General features: G+C 28.4%; 1 protein-coding gene across 1 annotated transcript in view; it reads left to right on the top strand.

Moving 5' to 3' along the window:
- Positions 1-19,653, top strand: part of LOC121125167 (limbic system-associated membrane protein) — a 404,282-nt gene that overhangs the window by 87,703 nt on the left and 296,926 nt on the right. The window lies entirely within an intron of this gene.

The raw sequence follows: 19,653 nt of genomic DNA, 5'->3' as shown, positions 1-19,653 counted from the left end.
ACATTCTACATTGAAAAATATCATTAGTGTAAATAAAATGTAGAAATTCAGTTTAATTTCCAATATAACTTTTTTTTATGGTGAATTTTTATAAAAATTTACATCGAAGATAAGGGATAATTCTTCCTATTGATGAAGATGTTAACAAACCCACAAACTTTTAAATGTTGAATCTTTTCCAATCGATATACTTTGTTTTTTCTATATATATATCCCCTCTTTACCTTTAATATTAGGTCAGTCCAAAAGGGTGATTCGACCTTTTAATGTTCTGCATAATTTACCCAAAACATTTTATAAAGGTGTTTTAAATTTGTATGTTTTTTCTGTTGGGCATATTCGGTGTTAAAAGTATATCTAAACAGGATTTCATATCTGGATACTTCCCATCATACAGTCCCATAACCCTATAGATTAACAAAACTTTTAATGATCTTAATTGGATACCTGTACATCTATGATTTGTTTCTCTCTAAATACTTAATGTTAATTTATTTAAATTTTATAGAATCCAATTTATGAGTTTGACGATTTATAGAATCATAATTTTTTCAAAAAAATAATAATCAAACATAAAAAAAGAACACATGAATTTGCATTTACATAATCAAAACAAGAATGCTCAATAATCCACTCCATCTGTATATGTGAAAGATACATCTCACTCTAAATTTTTATATAACAATATTTGTACATATGAAAATATGATACAAATCCCACAAGGCTTTAAAAAAGTTATTATGAAAATGTATTTTTTGCTTGATAAAATCAACGTAACAACTTTTAACAAGAAAAAAACATTCTAATTTATGTATATTTAGTATAATGATATATTTTGTAAAAGGAATGAATTACACTTTTAAAAAAATTATATTCTTTGCCTTTGGATTAAAATGGCGTGTTTCTGATTGATTTTACTCCGACAAACATAAAAATTACCTATGTAGCGTCTGCAAGCTATATATACCACCAATTTGGCGCGCTCTTTTTGGAAAACTTGGGCACTTAGGATGCTTGTTTTTTTTTGTTTTTGTTAAATATCTTGTTCAAACCAGCACTAATTGAACAATGGAATCAATTGACTAATTTGTTGTTCCATATATTAGAAACGGTATCAAGCCCACCATGGAATCCGCCCGGGAGAAACAATTTAATAATTGCTCGTACTTTGGGACTCAGTGAGACATTATTTTGGAAGATATGGAGGGACTTTGAGGCCTTTATACTTGATTTTAGGCAATATCACTGCAGAATGAAGGGGTACGTCCAAATCGGACGCAAAAGCTGAAAAAGCTTTCATAAATTATGTCAGAATCCATCATTTTTCACCCGATATTAAGTTTTTAATTTTTCTCTATAAGTGGCTCGTTCCAGACACCAGAATTCGACGCCAGAATCCAACGAATCCTCAATGAGGACCAAGGGAAGTCCACAAGGTCAACTTTTCGACAAGTTGACTGGTTAGTGTCGATGATCCAGTTCTTCAACCAAAAAAAACTTCGTTACTACTCAAACAAAAAGAAGGAAGGACCACATATTGCCAAAAAGATAAAGGAAAAGCGCTTAAATTACTCTCAAAAGCCCCATAACTGTCTCAAACCCCCACTTCTTTGAGACAAACTTTTGCCAGAACAAAAAGTGGTTGATCTTCTGTCCCCAGGATGTGATTGTCGTAATGCAGGCGAAGTTCTCATCCCACTTAATATTATTTTGGGTACTTCGCTCCAAAGGCTATGTCATGCCTCCTCATGTGTTTATATAATGCTTCTTGGTCAATACTGATGCATACCTTGACGTGCTAGAGGACTTGACTCCCTTCCATAACTCAAAAAATTCTCTAAAAAGGCTCAAAAACAATTGTGACGACTCTAACTCAACATACTTTTTGTTTCCTCACTCGCCAGATCTGAATCTGATGGATTGTTATTTGTGGGTGGGGTACTATCAAACAACAACCCAACCAAACCCTTACGACACCGAAGATGAAATGATCAGTTGGATCAAGAATCAAGAAGGAATTTCATGACTTGTTAATAAACCAAGTGGCAAAGGCCTACTCGCGCTTTCGGCCTTGTTTAAAGACTATGATTGAGACTGGAGGTGATTTGATGCTATATAATAAATAAAATGCATTAATTATAAGAATCCAGTTTTATTTTTTAATTTGGAAAGAAAATTTAATTTGAAAAAAAAAAATCCTTTTCGCGGCACGGATAACTTCTACACACTATAATATAACATCAAATTTTTGGTTTTGTGGACAACAGAGGATTCTATTGGAAAATATATTTTTTTATATATTTTTAATATATTTTACCACTGTGTTACATCCTAAACACAAAAATACTTAATGTATTTTTTTGTCTGCTGTCAATTCTGACTGACTGACTTGATACGTCATGGATCTTTTATAGTTTATTCTTTTTGATAATAAACGAAGTAAAAATAATAATATTACTTGTGATCAGGTGCCAAAAATACAGGAATAGAACTTCTTGTTGATCCCATGTACTATATATATTAGCTATTTTATTATTTCTTCAATTTTTTAGATATTATATAGAAATACAAATGTACAGCTATGCTTTTAACAAAATATTACAGTGGAATATTATAATACAGTATGGAATAATTTACTATGTAGGATCTCAATATTATTCAATATTTCCATAAATATGTTTTTTAATTGACTTAAAAAATTGTGCAAAAAGTAATATGTGAATAATAGTTTGGGAATATCTAAGATATAAATAGCAGTAGTTATGATTTACTTATTTGTTTTATTACTGGAAGACTTCAGACCTTTTTTCTGTTTATTTTTGGATAAAAAGTTGTGTGATGCACTATAGACAAGGAAGTTCTATTTAATTATATAACATTTTTTGCTGACATGTTTCCAGATTCTTAAAAGTATATTAATTAATTCTGTACTTTTTTAATAAGAGAAAATACCTTGTAAGCAACCAAAAAGGACCAAAAATTGACCTTTCTTTAAAAGTCCAATAAATCTTACATTTTAGATCACATGTACAAAAAAATAGTTTGTTGTAAAGTGAAGACATATATACTTTGACATTAAATAAAGCAAAATTTAAAACAAAACAATAATACCTTAAAAGCTATTGAAGATTTGTTACTTGAAAAAATAATATTTCAAAAGTTATCTAAGATTTGTTACTTGAGAAAATAGTTCTTTTTTTTAAAAAATATAATGATTTAAAATATTTGTATGTTCCTATTATCGGTAGTTATGATTGAGGAATAATTTAAATCATGAATTTCACATAATCTTCAATGATATTAAATGAATTGGTGGTGATTTCTAACCCTATAGGTGATGGAGACTTTCATGATATTACATGAATTAACGGTGGGTTCCACCCCCTTTTGTTAGTCGTTAGTCGTGTTGGCATGCAAAACAACCCATAGACAGGGATATCAACCAGGGTTACATTGGATGGTATCCTTGATTTAAATAGATGCATTGACGAAGGATGCTAATTCAAGCTCGGTGTTCATGCTGCATATCCCCCAGGCCCAGCATCAATTTTTGTCTCTGGAAAGGGTATGGCAAGATAATTGGAAATTGATGACTTTACTGATTTTGGGCATAAACAATCTTTTTCAGTTATTATTTCCATTAACGGTCTTTTTCAATTATTTTACTTTAACTGCAGTATACATATATATACTGGTACAGGCTCGATAGATGCAGTAACCCGTCTTAAAGCTGTAAACTAAATAGGGGAAGTAATTAGTGTATTCGTTTAGTTTATATATTATATGATGTAAATACTCCGAGCAACAGATAAAGAAGAATTATTAAAGAATTATGGAATTCTAAGTTAAAATGTTCATACGTATATGTATTGCAAATTAATTACATTATCGTCTAGTGTAGTATTTTTAGAATTCTAAAATCATGTTATTTTGTATAAAATTAATGAAATATTGAAGAAAATATTACAATTTTCAATAGCTTAATTGGCAGTCTTTGGTGACTGACAATCATGTAATAAAAACTGTTTAATATTTTGAGTAACACTTTATCAAATTCACAAGCTACATAAAAAAATGATTGCCAATGATGAAGGGTTAGTATTAAAACAGGAGTGACATTAAGGAATGACTCCTTAAAACCAGCAAATATGCAAAAAGACACCAAGTAAAAATGGTGTTGCTAGGCCCTACCAGCTTTACACTCTATTTCCGTATAGTGCACTATATACTAATAAAATGTTTGCTAGTTTAATCATTGTATATTTTCTATTTATAGTCATGGATAATTTAATTTATCTTGTTTGATAACAACAGATACCCTTTAGACTATAAATCTTATACATTGTTACCTCCCATAATTATTATCCAATTGATAAACAATTAGTTTTTTATTAATGAGTAAGGTGTTTCTTTATATATTTGCTAAAATTATCCAAACATTGTAAAAAATGAAAATATGAAAAATGACCATTTTTGATATTATTTTATAGTTTTGAACACATTTTACAAATTTATATGAATAGGTCAATTGCATTTGTTTTGAATATATCTTTTTAAAACAAAAAAATTGACGATTTCTTTTAATCTATTCCTTCAAATTAACTCTTAAATGATTTAATTTGCATAAACGCACGTTACAATAAACAACTTGAAAAAAAATATAACTGAATGTGTTAAATGGCATCTATTTTTTTAAATCAGAAACAACTTTGTTGGTAAGTGCATGTAGATTTTAATATGATTTTGCATGAGAAAAACAAGTAAGTAAGTATTAATTAGAAAAACCAAATAAAAACTCATTTTTTTATTTGATATTACTTCTTAGCTACGTTTTTTATCTGTTAAATTATTTTCAGCCCCCAAAAAATTATAAAGCATTTACGAGTTTTACATTTACAGAACAAAATCACAAATAGATATTTTTCAAATAAGGTCAAGTTTTAATTAGTTTTAACAATTTTGTAGTCCATAATTATGTTATTCAACAATTTAAAAAATAATCTCAACTATGCAATAACTTTTGAAAAAAAAGGTATTTTTACATTTGTATGGACCATATGCAAACCATTTCCAAAAACTCCGGGGTAGAATTACAACTAAATATCAATCTTTGAAAAAACAACGGTAAATATGCAAATTAAAAATTATTATAAATATTTGTTAAATTTTTTAAAAGCATTTTAACATACTTTGATGATTCCGTGAAGTTGAGGAAAGGTACTAGACTTCTTCCCTGCAAAATTCCATGACTTATATACTGATTTAGGAATTTTCATTGTGAGAGAGACATAGCGGGCTGAAGCGGCCAAGATGATACCTCTCAACTCATCCTCCCGAATAGGCTAATAGTTGGTTAGTCGGCTGGCAATGAGGGCTTTACATTTAAGAATTGCAAAGTCCAGAGCCCTTGTTACCTCAGAAGGGCCACCCTTCATCTTTAAAATTCCAAAAAGGACAAGACCTTTAACATATTTTTCTTACCCATTCGTCAGCTCTTTTACATTTATAGATACAAAATATTTAGGATATAGATGGCAGGGCAGTCCACAAACGCATGAAGTATGTTATTACATATTTTTCCACAGTCCTTAATACAATCTGTGGAGATTTGTAACTACACGGTAAACTTTCTCCTCAGAGAAGACACCATTTTTCTTTTCCAACCCATAGGGAGGCCCAAACGCTTACTATGCAGCTCCCAGAGTCCATTCGAATAAATCTTTCGCCATTTAACAAAAATAATTTTGAATTAATCTCTTAATTTTAAGTGAACAAGTCTCACTCCTTATCAATCTAAGACATGGGCCTGAATTACTTTGTTTTTAATTATATTTTGAGTCTAATAAGGACTTGCACTTTTATCTCTGTAGCATATCCTTTGTGTCACTCGTATTCATATATGAGAACACACACTCACATAAATACTTATGATTTACGACTTTTATTTGATATGTATTCATATTTCGTCTTTTAGTAAAGAAAAGCAATAAAATAAAATCTTGAATATAAAAACAACAAAAAACAGTTTTTATAATGAATCATTAGTCCTTGATCAAAAAAATAATCAATATATATATATATAGAAGTTCATTAGGACCAAACATGAATGGTTTCTAATTAATCCAATTTTCCTCTTTTGTAAGAGAATAAAAAGAAAACGGAGAGAAGTGATTAGCTTTCATTTATTTTTCAGTGAGGCCTTACCCACACTTTTAATGTACAGTATGTCTCAATATCCCACAAACACCTTTTCAAGTAACAATAACTTCTCTATTATTTCCATTGTAAGATGTTTTGCTGACTCAAAAGCTGTAATTATTACTCTATGTAAATAAACGTCAAAGAATATATTAAGGTGTCACAGCTTCGAAAGGAGGAATATGCAGATTCATGTTGGAAATAATACCAAAATGTTTTCCCGTCTCTCAGTTACATCGATGGGGTAGGAAATGCATACGAACTCAAAATGGGTACGCCCTGCAACTCATCCAAGGCTACTACTACATCCTATTAAGAATATAATTATGGCCAAAGGATGAGATTTTCCTCATTTACCACCAAGCCGGAATCCCATTCAGGTCTATGTGTGTGGTGCCATTGGAAAAAATGAATGTTGCCGGCCTTTTTTTGACTTACCTTCAAGTGATCACCAGTATATAGAAAATTGTTGGGAGGAAGGGGCCAAAATTTGAGGTTGGAGCATAAAATAAGGGTTAGGAAAAAGGAAAAGAGGTATTGAGATGCATAGGTTTTGGTTTAATGCTAACCTGATTTAATAATCGATATCCATTTCTCATGTAGGTATCTTAAAAATTGAAGAAAAACTGTATTGAGCGTGTCCCTGTATTCTCGGACCAGCAGTGACACACATTATTATATGGCTACATAGATGAAACTGCTTATAGAAGTCACCTATAATTTTACTCTTAAAACATCCCTTATTGTTATTTTCCGTGTTTTATGAGCACATACACTGATTATTACTTTATACTTATATGTTCCCTTCTCAAAAATTAAAAAATAATCATAAAAAATAAAAAAACCATTTTCAAGTTGTAATTATATACCGAATGGTACATTAAAATTTTGACACTTTGACATTTAGACGTCAACAAGATATAATTTAATAATTAACAATATTATTTCAACAAATTTAATTTTATAAATAGATGTGTGTCTCAACTCCCATACTCATTAATGTAGCCGTATTTAGCAGCAAAGATGGCTCCCAGGCGGAGGTGAAAGGCCTTCCACCCGCTTCAGTTGTAGTCCTCTGTCACGGTGTCCCAGTGCTGGCTGAAAGTGGCTTTGAGGGCATCTGTGTTAGGATGGGGGACAATGCAGGCCTCCTTCGACATGCACGCAATTGATGTTGTTGAGGGGATTGGCATTAGGGCTTATGGGGAGCCAAAAATGTCAAAAAAGAACTCAAAAAAGTTTTACTGGTGTCAAAAGTTGCCTTTCTGCCCTCAAAAGGCTCTTTCCTCCTACTTTTTAATAGTTCTTTGGATAGTCTGTTGTGAAATCCTGAGACATCTTGCATTAGCCGTAATGGGCTGGAGAAAATTGGCCCAGCCAGTTTTTTTTAACTCCTCCAGATCCAAATTGGCCTTTAAAACATAGCTCTTCTTCCTCCCAACGTTTTTGGACTAGATGACGGCGTTAACTTTCAAAAATTAAATTTGTGAGAAAAAAATTCAAAAAAAAAAATGTATATAATCTTGCAGACGCTCCTGATGATGACTGATGACCAATCCATATATCTTAATATTCCTTTCAAAGGATCTCTATAATATATCGATAAGCCACAACTATCAAACCACTTAAATATATTTCGTGGTTTTGGCATGACGTACTTTTACAATACCGTGGCCATTCACATTCCTAGTTGTTAAAATATTATTGGTTAAAGTAACTTTCCTTCTAGAAAAGAGTAAATTAAAATAATAAGTCTTCAAAATTGATTTTTTCAAATTTTGAAAACCTAATGTCCCAGATTAATTAGATTGTGAATCTTTGAGACTCTCATTATTGAAATAACTGATATATTTTATGTATCAATATTGCTTGAACATATTTATTATGTACATAAATATGTGAATTATTTTATAATTACAAGCCTTACAAAATTTTACATACTATTTCAAACATGTATTAATTGGTTTTGTAATAGAAACAAAAAAAGTGACCACTTTGTGCAGGTTATCTGTTAAACTAGGTTTGATATTTTGGAACAATTAAAAAGTTGAAGGAATACAATATGTACAATTTGGGTCTGCTCAGTAATAGGACAATATTCAACTCTGATTGACAGGGATAGAAAGACAGAAATGTCATGGATTTTTTATTTATTCGATGCATATATATATAATTTTGTTAATTCGTCAAGAAAAGGTCTATAAGTTTATGCCGAGCCACTCCTTTTTGTACAGACGATGTATGTTTAAAAAAGTGGCTGTTAAAAGCAGGTTCATCAATGAATCTATATAAGAGCTTTATAAAAATATGGGGAGTTGTAAATCCTTTGCAAAAGAGTGTAAACAAGTAGTCTTGTATTAAATATGACATGAAACGCGTTTGATACATTTTGTACAAGGTTGTCCATTGAAATCTGAACACTTACTTATTAAATACTTAATTAAGGTTCAGTGATTGAAATTAATTTTTATTTCGATATCTTAAAGTAAAATCAATTAGTTACAAAACTTTTTTTATTTTACATAATGATACATTTTCATTTATCTTCCTAAAATTCTACTACTTGTAATTACTTATTATTTTCTTTATTCGGATCCTTTATCTAGATATAATGAACTTTCCAGCGTTTTATTTATCGTGTCAAGAGTTGCCTATGTATTTGTGTATGGAACAATAAATATTGTTATATTGTTTGTATAGATTAAAAAATGTTGTTTTTTTACTCTATCTCAAAACAATCTAACAACGCTAGGATATTTTCCAAAAATAATTAGTTTGTTTTTTGTTGAGACTTTCTTCCTGAGTTTTTACACACCAATCTTTTTCTTTTGTATATATACCCTGTTAAAAATATAATTATGGGTTTAATTGTTTTTTAAGCCCAATAGATTCTTATGTAATATATTTGTCAAAAGAGTTTTGAAATTCTCGATTTAATCATTGCAATAAGAAGAAAAAATAATTTTTAAATGATTCCAGCCATTGACATTTTTTGTTTTTGATCCCCAATCAAATCTTTTAAAATTTTTTCTAAAATTAAAATTAATTCCTTGAAATGTGTGCTATTTCATATATTTATATAAACAAGGAATGCTTATTATTATTTTCATTTTTTTGCAACATCTTAATTTCCTTAACTCTCGTTTCGTCAAAAACCCCTTATAATATAACGTAGTTAGTAAACAAAATAAAAAATAAACCCCAAAAATCAAACAAATTTTATAACTTTTTACAAAGTTATCGAACGATTAATAATAGACAATTACTATAAGTTCAAAAAATACTTAATATGTATCTTAAGGCAGTCCACAACTTTCAAAACAAATCTTAAAACTTCATAATAGTGTTGTATTCGAATATTAATAGAACTATAAAAAGACCCTAGACTTTTTTAAAAAGTCATAATTTTCTGAAAGTTATTCAAAATCAACAGAATTGTTTTTTTTTTAAATGACGTTATTTGAACATTAAACTTAGATTGTAATATTTCAAAATTTTAATAGCACACATAAAGGTATTCAAAAACTATAAACGATTCTTTTATATTATAAAAAAAATAAAAAATCTTGAGGGTTTAAAAAAAAATTGATTTTGAACGATTTATGAATAAAACAAAAAAAAAAGTTTATAGAATTATTTAAATTTCTTATTATGAACTTGATATAGAATTACATTTTTTTTAAATATCGGTCTTAATTTGTAACCTTTGAGCAATAATTTTTAAACAAATTGAGAAATACTTAAAAGGATATTAAAAACTACAAACTCAAATACCATTTGATAACCCAAAATAAAAATTTTTTGAGATTAAAAAAAATTGAACTTTTTGATTTTTTGCGTAGATATTTATATTTAAAAAAAAAAAAATAACTTCTTGGTTTTCTCCATAATATTAAAATTGTAATTTAAAAATATCGAAAAGTTCATACCAAGTAAAAAATCTGGTTGGCCGAATAAGAAAATTTCTTATTTTACTACATTTTTTAAATGCCGATAAATATAAGTGGAAAAATACAATTTAAAAGAATAATTCATTTGTCTTTTAAAAGGCACAAAATATTTAATATAGAGCATATTTGTTATTAGACTTGATAATAGCGCATATATTTGAATATAATTTAATCATTTTATGTAAATTTGTTTGTATTATTTGTGACATTTTTAGACGATAATAAAATATACTTTGGGGTTTGAGAGGAAAAGGGCTATGAGTAAAAAAAAGACAAAAAATTTTACATTAAAAAAAAAAAGAAATTATCAAAATAAAAAGGAAAGATAGGCTCTTTTTCCAAGATGATAGAATAAACCAAAATTTACAATTCAACTATTCAAGAAAATATTAGGTATTCGAATGCTCAATAAAAAGGGGATAGTTGAAAAAAGATTTTACATCAAAGGCCTGACGGTCGTTAAAATGAAGCATTAAGAAAGGCCTAGACCTACTTGAAGGGAGTACCTTAGGGGATGGAACAAAAAATATGTTTACATATAGGGCAGTTTTCTTATAGCTAAACTTTGTCTTTCAAACAGTATTGATTTTTTTATTCTTATTTGGCTATCTTTAAAAATATAATAACAATGTGGACTGATTTGGAAAATAAAAAAATATGTTCAAGTAGCAATTATGAAAAGAGCAAGATCTTCAATTTTTATGGTTTATAATTGTATGTCCTCGAATGTACTATAAAGCTCAAATAATGTATGTAGCTCCAGCTTAGGGTGAAAGTCTTGAGGGGGCAGTTTCTGAAAGAGAGAAAAAACGGACAGACACAAATAATAATGTAATGCCGCGCTTCATTCAAATTCAAATAAAGTAATTTAATTTTATATTTGCAATAATTAAATTTTCAACTCATTGTGAATGTATCTTTTTATTGTTTCGTACCTGGAACCTTTTACCCAAGGGAGAAGTCGTCTCTTCTTTCTTATGAAGCCTAGTAATTTTCCTCCGATGAATTTTCATTTTCTCGTCTTTAGTGAGATAGAGAGTTCCAAATAAGAGCATTTCTTAAGATGGATGATCAAATTAGAAGTACTGTGATTTTAATTATTATAATATGTCGAGCTCTGAACAGGATACAGTCAATAAAAACATTTGTATAATCATAAAAAAACCTTTTCATATCAATTTTTTTATACTATTGCAATTTGGAGATTGTCTTAATGGTAAAAATTTATTCTGAATGTTAATTTGCCCGAATTATTATAACCACAGATTTTTCTGAAACTTAATGATGCACATAAAAACTGAGTTTAATTTTGGTTTTTGTGATCTAGGATAAATTATATTCTTAGTTTCATTGCACTGGTAATTTTTTTTTCCTAATTATTAGTCCTTAGTGTTGTTTAAAGACTGATAAGGTTAAATTATTTTTTTCATATCACTAAATAATCTTGATATTTTAAATTCTAACTTATGCTCGATTTTTTATCTCCCTCGACCGTTTTTGAAAGTTTTTTGCAGCTTTCTTTGGCTACGGAGAAGTTTTATTTTTAATGCCACATTCAAACGTGATTTATGGAATAACATCTGACTAGTTGGCTAAAGTTTTCTATATATATTTAATAAATAGTACACATATGTAAGATCTCTGTCTATTACTTTGACGAATAAAAGTCAATTTAATTGTTACAAATTTCACCTCTTTCCCTAATTAAAATATAGCAAAAAATATTGTTCAACTTATATCAATATTTTCGACAACAAACTAATTTAAATATTTTATAATGCATTGAAATTCTATTTCAGGCAAAAATAAAAAATTAATCATAGAATAATGTCATTTTTTTTGTATAATGCCACAATAATGAAGAAAAAAGCACAACTTGTATTATTTTAAATTCATGATTAGAAAAAAAACTAATGTTTTTTCATTGAGATAGATAAATAGTTAAAATTAGAAAAAATATATAGTATTATTTTTTTTTGCCTTCTATTTGTAAAAAAAAACTTTTCACTTTTTTATAACAAGTAGTGTAAATATTGGAGGAGTTCTGGAAGAAAAAAAAAGAAAGAAATTAGAAAGCTTTCATAACTTATATTTATTATTTTGTTGTCAAAAACATAGACCCTGTATTAATTTAATTATGACACACTTTTGATCAATAAAACATTTTGTACAAATCTATTGACAATTTTTAAATGACACTTGAAATTTTGACATATAGTGAAATGAACATTAAACGATAATATTTTACAGTAGGAAGCCCTTTGATCTCAGTAATACATATTATTTATTCAATAAAAACAGTTTGGCTTAAGTTGTGTCCATCCTCAGATATTTTTTGTTCCAGGACAATGAAATTAAGTACATGTTAACTGGTATAATTAGATATCAATAAAAATTCACAAAGAAGTATGAGTTATATATTTATTTGTGTTGAATGCTGCAAAGCGATGAATTCAACTATGTATCTTAATTTGTTCAAAAATTATGTTCAATTAGGAACATTTGACCTTTTGTGGGGCGTTGACCTTAGATTTTTTTGCTATATAAAGCATCTTAATTAAACATGTATAATAAAACCAATAAGAACCCTGCAATATGTTGCAAAGTTATTGTTGATTATCTTTTTTTAATCGTTTTGTGCTACCTTGACCTTAGAACTCTCAAAAAATTATGGTGCTCTTATTTTGACCATCTCCCTTGGGTAACTTTTCCTGTAATCCTGATGAACGATGGACTAACAAACAAAAATATTGTTCAACTTCGTTGCCTGAGGTAAAAAGTATGTCATAATAAAATTTACATACCTTTTTTTTAAATTTGAGATTCACAAATTATATCTATAGAACGTTTGCACCAGATGTCAAAATAAATTGACGAAATCCCGATGTAGAAGTTTGTAGTTAGGAAATTCTAGTGACTACACTCCAACTTCATGGTGATATCTGTTCATATGTGACGTCAGTGGAAACACTTATTAATTTTCTATGTATATTAGTTTTTTTGAAAAAGAAGTTGAATTTTGCTTCCTTAAATAATTTTGCAATAATAATTATTATATTGAGGAGGTTTTGGTTGACTTTTTTTTATGGCAAGAGACTCATAATTAGACAAGGGATCTTTGTAAAGAAAAAAAAAGTTGAAAAATTATAAAAAAGTAAATAGTTGAGATTGTCATATAGTTCGAAAACCAAATTTAATTTTACCCAACTTTTTAGATACAAAAGCATCTTTGAAGCACTGATTTTTTTCTTTTTTCCAGCCCCTATCCCCGAAAAATACTTTTCCACATATGAATCTGTATTTTTTATATATTTTTTTCAAAGTAATAAGAAGAACCTCGCAAATTTCGTGATCATTAAAGCCTTTTTATCCTTTAATCAATAGTTATATAATATTTTTAGTTTATAAAGTACAGCTTTAAGATCATACAAAAGGTCAAAGGTCACAAAAAAGTAAACTTCCTCAAAAAAAAAAAAAAAAAAAAAAAAAAAATAGTGTTTGTACTGGGGTGTTCAACTTTTAGATTGACGTGTTAATTCAATCTTTTGTTATATTTGAATGAAAAAGTTGTGTAAGAAATGTTTCAGTCTTCAGGGGGCGTTTTTTGAACTTTATAGCCATTTGAAAAGAAAGTTTTTTTTTACAACATTCTCTATTTGTAAAGGAATTCAGAATTTTCAATTTTAAAATGATGTTGATAATTTCAGAAGTTTGAATTTTAAAGTTATGTTGATAATTTCAGAAGTTTGAATTTTAAAGTTAAATTGATAATTTCAGATGTTTTAATTTTAAAGTTATGCTGTTGAATAAATTAAAAATAAGAAAATAATCTTTTTTTTTTCCTTCGAAGAAAACAAATTGTACCCCAAAAATATTTCGGATACTCAAACGATCAGAACTTTTATTTATTTTCAATTAGCAACATCTACAAAAATGTTTCATAAAAAAGTTAGGACTTAAAATGAGGGAACTTTAAATTAATTAGAAAATAATTTATCCTCGAGGTATCCTAGATATCCATCAAGTCGTTCAATTATTGCAAGCATAATTGTATAAGTAATTGGTCTTTTGAAGCTAACCAAATGATTCCATCGATAAAGAACATATGTTTTTTAATATTTTGATCTGAACTTCTGAAATTCATCCACAAATCTTTAAAATTGAAACTTCTGACTCCCTTTACAAAAAAAGAATGAAGTACTGGCTTTAGGATAAAAAAATTTTTTTTTTTTTGGAATTGGAAGTCTAAAGAATGAGTTTTCTTTTTCTCAGCTTTTGAAATTATTAGTTAACGCCTGAGTATTGAATATACTTTCCTAAAAATATTATCATATTTATCCAAAACTTGATTAAACATTCTTTTGTCCTTACAAAATATGGAGCGTAACCCTAAAATTTTGTGGCGGAGTTATAATTGTAAGTTGTTGTAGGACTTAGAGTAGAATTGGAGATCGAAATCGGAGTAATTTTTCCCATATCCCTTGTATATTTCATTCTACATATCCTCCCTTGTCACAGCTGAATGTAACTAATCTCCTCAAAGCATTTCTCAAATTTTCAGGGTTACCATGTTTGGTTTCTTGCCAATTATACACAGGAATTTAATCACTGCTTATAACCCCTCAGTTTTACTCTTTGTCATTAATTAGCGAGCACAAGGACTAGGGATTACTTTATACTTAAATTTTATGTCTTGAATATTTAAATAAAAATATTAACAGCTTTTGAAGATACAAAAACTCTGTTCATATTCCCGAATAGAAAAAGCCCCTCCAGCCTTTAGGACATATTTTATTCGCCACTCTAGCTCATAAAATATATATACCCTGTTAAGACATAGATCAAAGATATTGTTTTACTGCATTCAACATACATAAGCCTAGTAACATTGCCAAGAAATCCATTGTATTTTTTTGTAAAATAGAAAATCAACTCATGTACTTTGACAATCCATATGATAAATTGTCAAAATCATGCTTGTAAAATAAAATAGTCCATTTATATTTATATAAAATAAATATGTGTATGTAAAAAACATTTGCTACGAACAACCAATCACTTCAAAATCGTGTCCGTTGGCAAGTTGAACAAATGTTTTTATGTAAAAGGAAATTAATGGTTTAACACTATTTAATATCAAATTATTGCGAAAAACAAAAAATCTTTATTTTTGATTTTTATAGTTAAAATAAACAATAAAGAAGAAAAAATAAGATAGAAAAAACAAAAATAACCTTTCGTGGGTTGACGGAGTTTGTATTAGCGATATTGAGATGGAAGTTTATTTGCTAGGTGATTAGACAGTTCTACAGAAAATGGAGCTCTACTACATATTTCATACTATAGTCAAGGGTATTTAGGTGTAATATCTATTATTTTGTCTTTAATTTTCTGTCGATAATCGATAAGACAAGTTGAAACAGCTCCAAGGGACATTGAAACACTGTCAGTGATCTCTAAATAAAACTCTACAATAACATTAAGGTATTGGAACGCCTCCCGGCTAAAAAAAACACCATTTTACTATCATTATTTATGCTTAGAACAGGAAAAGGACCATTTAAACTTTCATTTACATTAGTTATTGATGAAAATTTAAGGTAAAAGTATGGATAACAAACATCCCAGCATTCACAAGATACATTTTATAATAAATTATTTTAAAATTTAAATAGGGATTTATTTACTGGTCTCTAAAATATTCATTACTTATTACAATTAGTTCAATAGCCGACTTAATTGGATTTAATTTAAGAACTTTTCATCAAACTTAATTGTTTTTAAATTCCATTAGATAATTACTATTAAAAGTGAAAATATCAATCAATATCGAACTACTTTTTAAACATAAATTTTCTTAATCTGTAAGATAAAGTTTTTTTTAGTTTTAATTCCAACATAAATTAACTGAAAGAAATATATTATTTTAAAAATAAGATCCTTAATTTACTGATTTTTGTATGATTTGACACGTTTTGTTGAAAAATTTCCAAAATAACTTCATGAATTATTTATCTTTTGAATGTTGATATCAAATGTTTAAATAAAATTAGTTAAGTAATTCCTGAATACAAAATACATAAGTTAGTTGAATGGATCTAAATAAACTGATCAAATTTATTTACCATAAGGCCTTGTGAAACAAAGCATTTGTAACTTGTACAATCAGTTTATACAAGATATCACTTGTAATAAAATTGCAACTTGTACACAACATTTATGTATGTATATAGACAATATAAATGAACTCTGTTTCTTATTCAATATATCAATATAAGATATTTTGATATTTATCATATATGTATTTTAAGTTTGCATGTTTGATATGACTGATTAGTTTTATGCATATACTACTAATATTCTGAAATACTTTTACCATTAGAGATATTAAAAATTGACAAAACAACAACACAGTCATTTATTATATAATATATGACAAGGACCCTTGAATTACTTTATGTGTACCGTCAACACAAATTCTAGCTAGACTTATTGTTCTTAAAATTGAGTTTGGATTCCGTTTGTATTCTTCTACGAATTTTTCTTCATAACATTAAACCTTTAAAACCCCTACAAATTTCCCTCAAAGTTGCCAAAAATTCATTTCCACAATAATTAATGAGAAATGGGTAGATTGGAATTCGAAAGGGCATATTGAGTTTAATAAATATATCTCGTAAATGAAGTAAATGGTAAAAGCTATAGTTAAAATATTTAAGTATCTTAAATAATCCAAAAATTTGAATACCAAGCTTATAATTTACACTTATATTTTACTTAATGTGTGTAGGTTCTCACCCAAGGGATTCATAGAGATGTAAGTATACTTTATGTATATGGATTTCACCAAAGTATTCTTAGGCTATATGGAGTAAATGTAATAATTTAATGTTAACTTATACTAAATCAGTTCAACTCCATTTAACCAATTAAAGGAAGATGAAGAAAAGCCGTAGTCAAAAGAAATCCATTATTTTTAATGGATTTTGTATAAACTTTTCAAAAATGAAGGTTGGACTCCACGATAGCCATTATGGATCCACATTTTCGACAATTGGTTTTAAGAGTGGAGTGCAACTTTGATATCAAAATTAAGAGAACAAAGTACACCAAACCCAAAATACTGTTGTGATTGGATGTTACAGTGTTTAGAGCAACAACACTGTTCAGATATTCAGGCGCCTTGCTTGTATTTTAGTTTTGTTTGAGGAAAAACTGTAAAATCAGGTGTTTTGCTTGTGTACATCTTTGATGTGCACACATAAAATTCTAAGTAAAATAATCACTGTACTGTCTAATAAGCTTATGAAGAACTAAAAATTGTATTTCTAACACTATCCAGCATAGAGTGATCGCACTTTTAGAACACGAGATAACATTACAAAAGCCAACTATTGGAAAACTAATGGATTTTACTTTATAACACATATTATTAATTAATACACATATTATTAATTAATAATATAAGCAACTTATTTTACAATAATTTGAAATAAAGTTCTTATTCGGTAAAAAAATTAATAGTAGTTTATCGTTTTAAATATATCAAAACAACTCTGGAACCAATATAATACCCATATATCCCGAACCAAACATCTTTCGACCTCTTAACAAATTTAAAAAGGGGTTATTAAGAAAGTGTTTGTATGATAATATCTGTAAATAAAATAATTTTCAACTATTGAGGGCTTTTTTTAGTGGTATATTAATTTATGAATACATCTGTGTTTTTTATTAGATTTACAAACTATAATATATGTTTTTAATAAATGTAATTGTAAGTAAAAAGGCTTTTAAAAGTGAACAAAAAATAATTTATCTAACGACTAATAAAGTACAAATCGTTGTTTTTTTTCAAGCGACATTAGTTTCATACTTAAATTAATGTTAAAGTGTTTATTTATAATGACATAAGAAATAAATAGCAATGAGGTTGGTTTGGATTGTTAAAGTTAGAAAAATTGGGATGATTTATTTTTCATATATTTTGCTAAAGAGAAAATATAAGAATTAAAACATTAAATAAAACAAACGTTTCATATGAAATTATTATTTAATTATGTATCCTTCAAATATTTTTGATAGAAAAAAAAAATATTATACAGGGTTCGGAAGCAAAACGTGGACTCTTAATAAATGCTAATTATGTAATTAAAATAGAAAGGTTTTGTAATTTTTTCCCACATACTCAGAATTTCCTGTCATTTTTCCATACGTAAACAATAATAAACATTCCTCAAATTTTTCATCATGAGTGAGTAAGAATCAAAAAGGCAGAGGATACCTTCTGGATGTCAAAATTGAGTTGGCAGAGATTAGGGACATTGTCACGTGCTCTATATATGAAAAAAGGATGGAAAAGACCTCTCAAGGAAAGAAGGAAGTGAGGGATACAACTTGAAAAGGGATTCTGAGTTTCTGTGTGACCTAAAGAAGAAGATCAAGGAGGACCCCACATAATCCATGAATAGCCTCTTTTACGAGTTTGACGTGGACGAGGGGGTAATCAGGAGGCTGTGAAGGAGGACTTGGGGTTGTACTCTTACACAAGGACCCCACACCACCTGTTGACAAACACTCTGAAGAAAAGGTTGTTAAACTCAGAGCAGAATTCAAGATAGGCAAAGCATTGCTATGACCTTACATACTAATATTTCTGTTTGACCTTCATTTCATAGCTGCTAACTGTGAATCTAATACACCAAACGGACAACTAAACTTCTGTTTCCCCAAATATTCTTCAAATTGGATTAGTACTTTTCATCTCTATTTTATTCAATTAAGTCGTAGGATTTTTCCTATCATTCCTTAGGACCGGCCTTAAGATAGCCTTTTAGACTCTCAGAACTGATCAAAAAAAGAAGAAATAAAGTTGAATGATGTCATCAAAGACCGAACTTTATAAGTTTATAGGACTGAACTGGACTGTACCAAGAAGGAACTGTATCTGACTCCAGTCTGCGGGCCTCAATAATGACTGACCCACAACAATTACCATATCATTTTGGAATGTTTTTTTTTACGTATAATATAATATAAACTTTTGATTCACGGACAATGTAAGCCCATCAATTTTAATATCTTTAATGGTATATTTATATAAAAATTTTGATTAAAAATAAATAAACTTAATCTTAAGAGCACTTGTTTTTTGGTGTGCTTCCTTTGAGAAATTATTTGAACAATAAGGGAAAGAAAGGGGAAACCCTTTTCTTTCTTCTCTATAGTCCTCAGGAAGCTGTTTATAAACACACATAAAAAAAATTATTATCACCTAATTGTATGCATTAACGTTTTTCTTATGAAAGAGAGTCTTATTAAAGTACTTCTAATAAATAAACAGATATACCTTGTGCGTAGTTGAAATCTGGACACTTATAAAATAGACAAATAAGAAACACACATCAGCTGAACTGATCAATCCTCCCATCATCTCACAAACGTTGTGGATTGGCATTCGACATTCGAAAAATAGTCTCACAAACAGAAAAAAGATTCGAGATTT

Source organism: Lepeophtheirus salmonis, chromosome 10 (assembly GCF_016086655.4).
Source record: "Lepeophtheirus salmonis chromosome 10, UVic_Lsal_1.4, whole genome shotgun sequence".
NCBI lineage: Eukaryota > Metazoa > Arthropoda > Copepoda > Siphonostomatoida > Caligidae > Lepeophtheirus > Lepeophtheirus salmonis.
The sequence above is the reverse complement of the archived record's forward strand: the minus strand, read 5'-3'. Positions and strand labels throughout refer to the sequence as shown.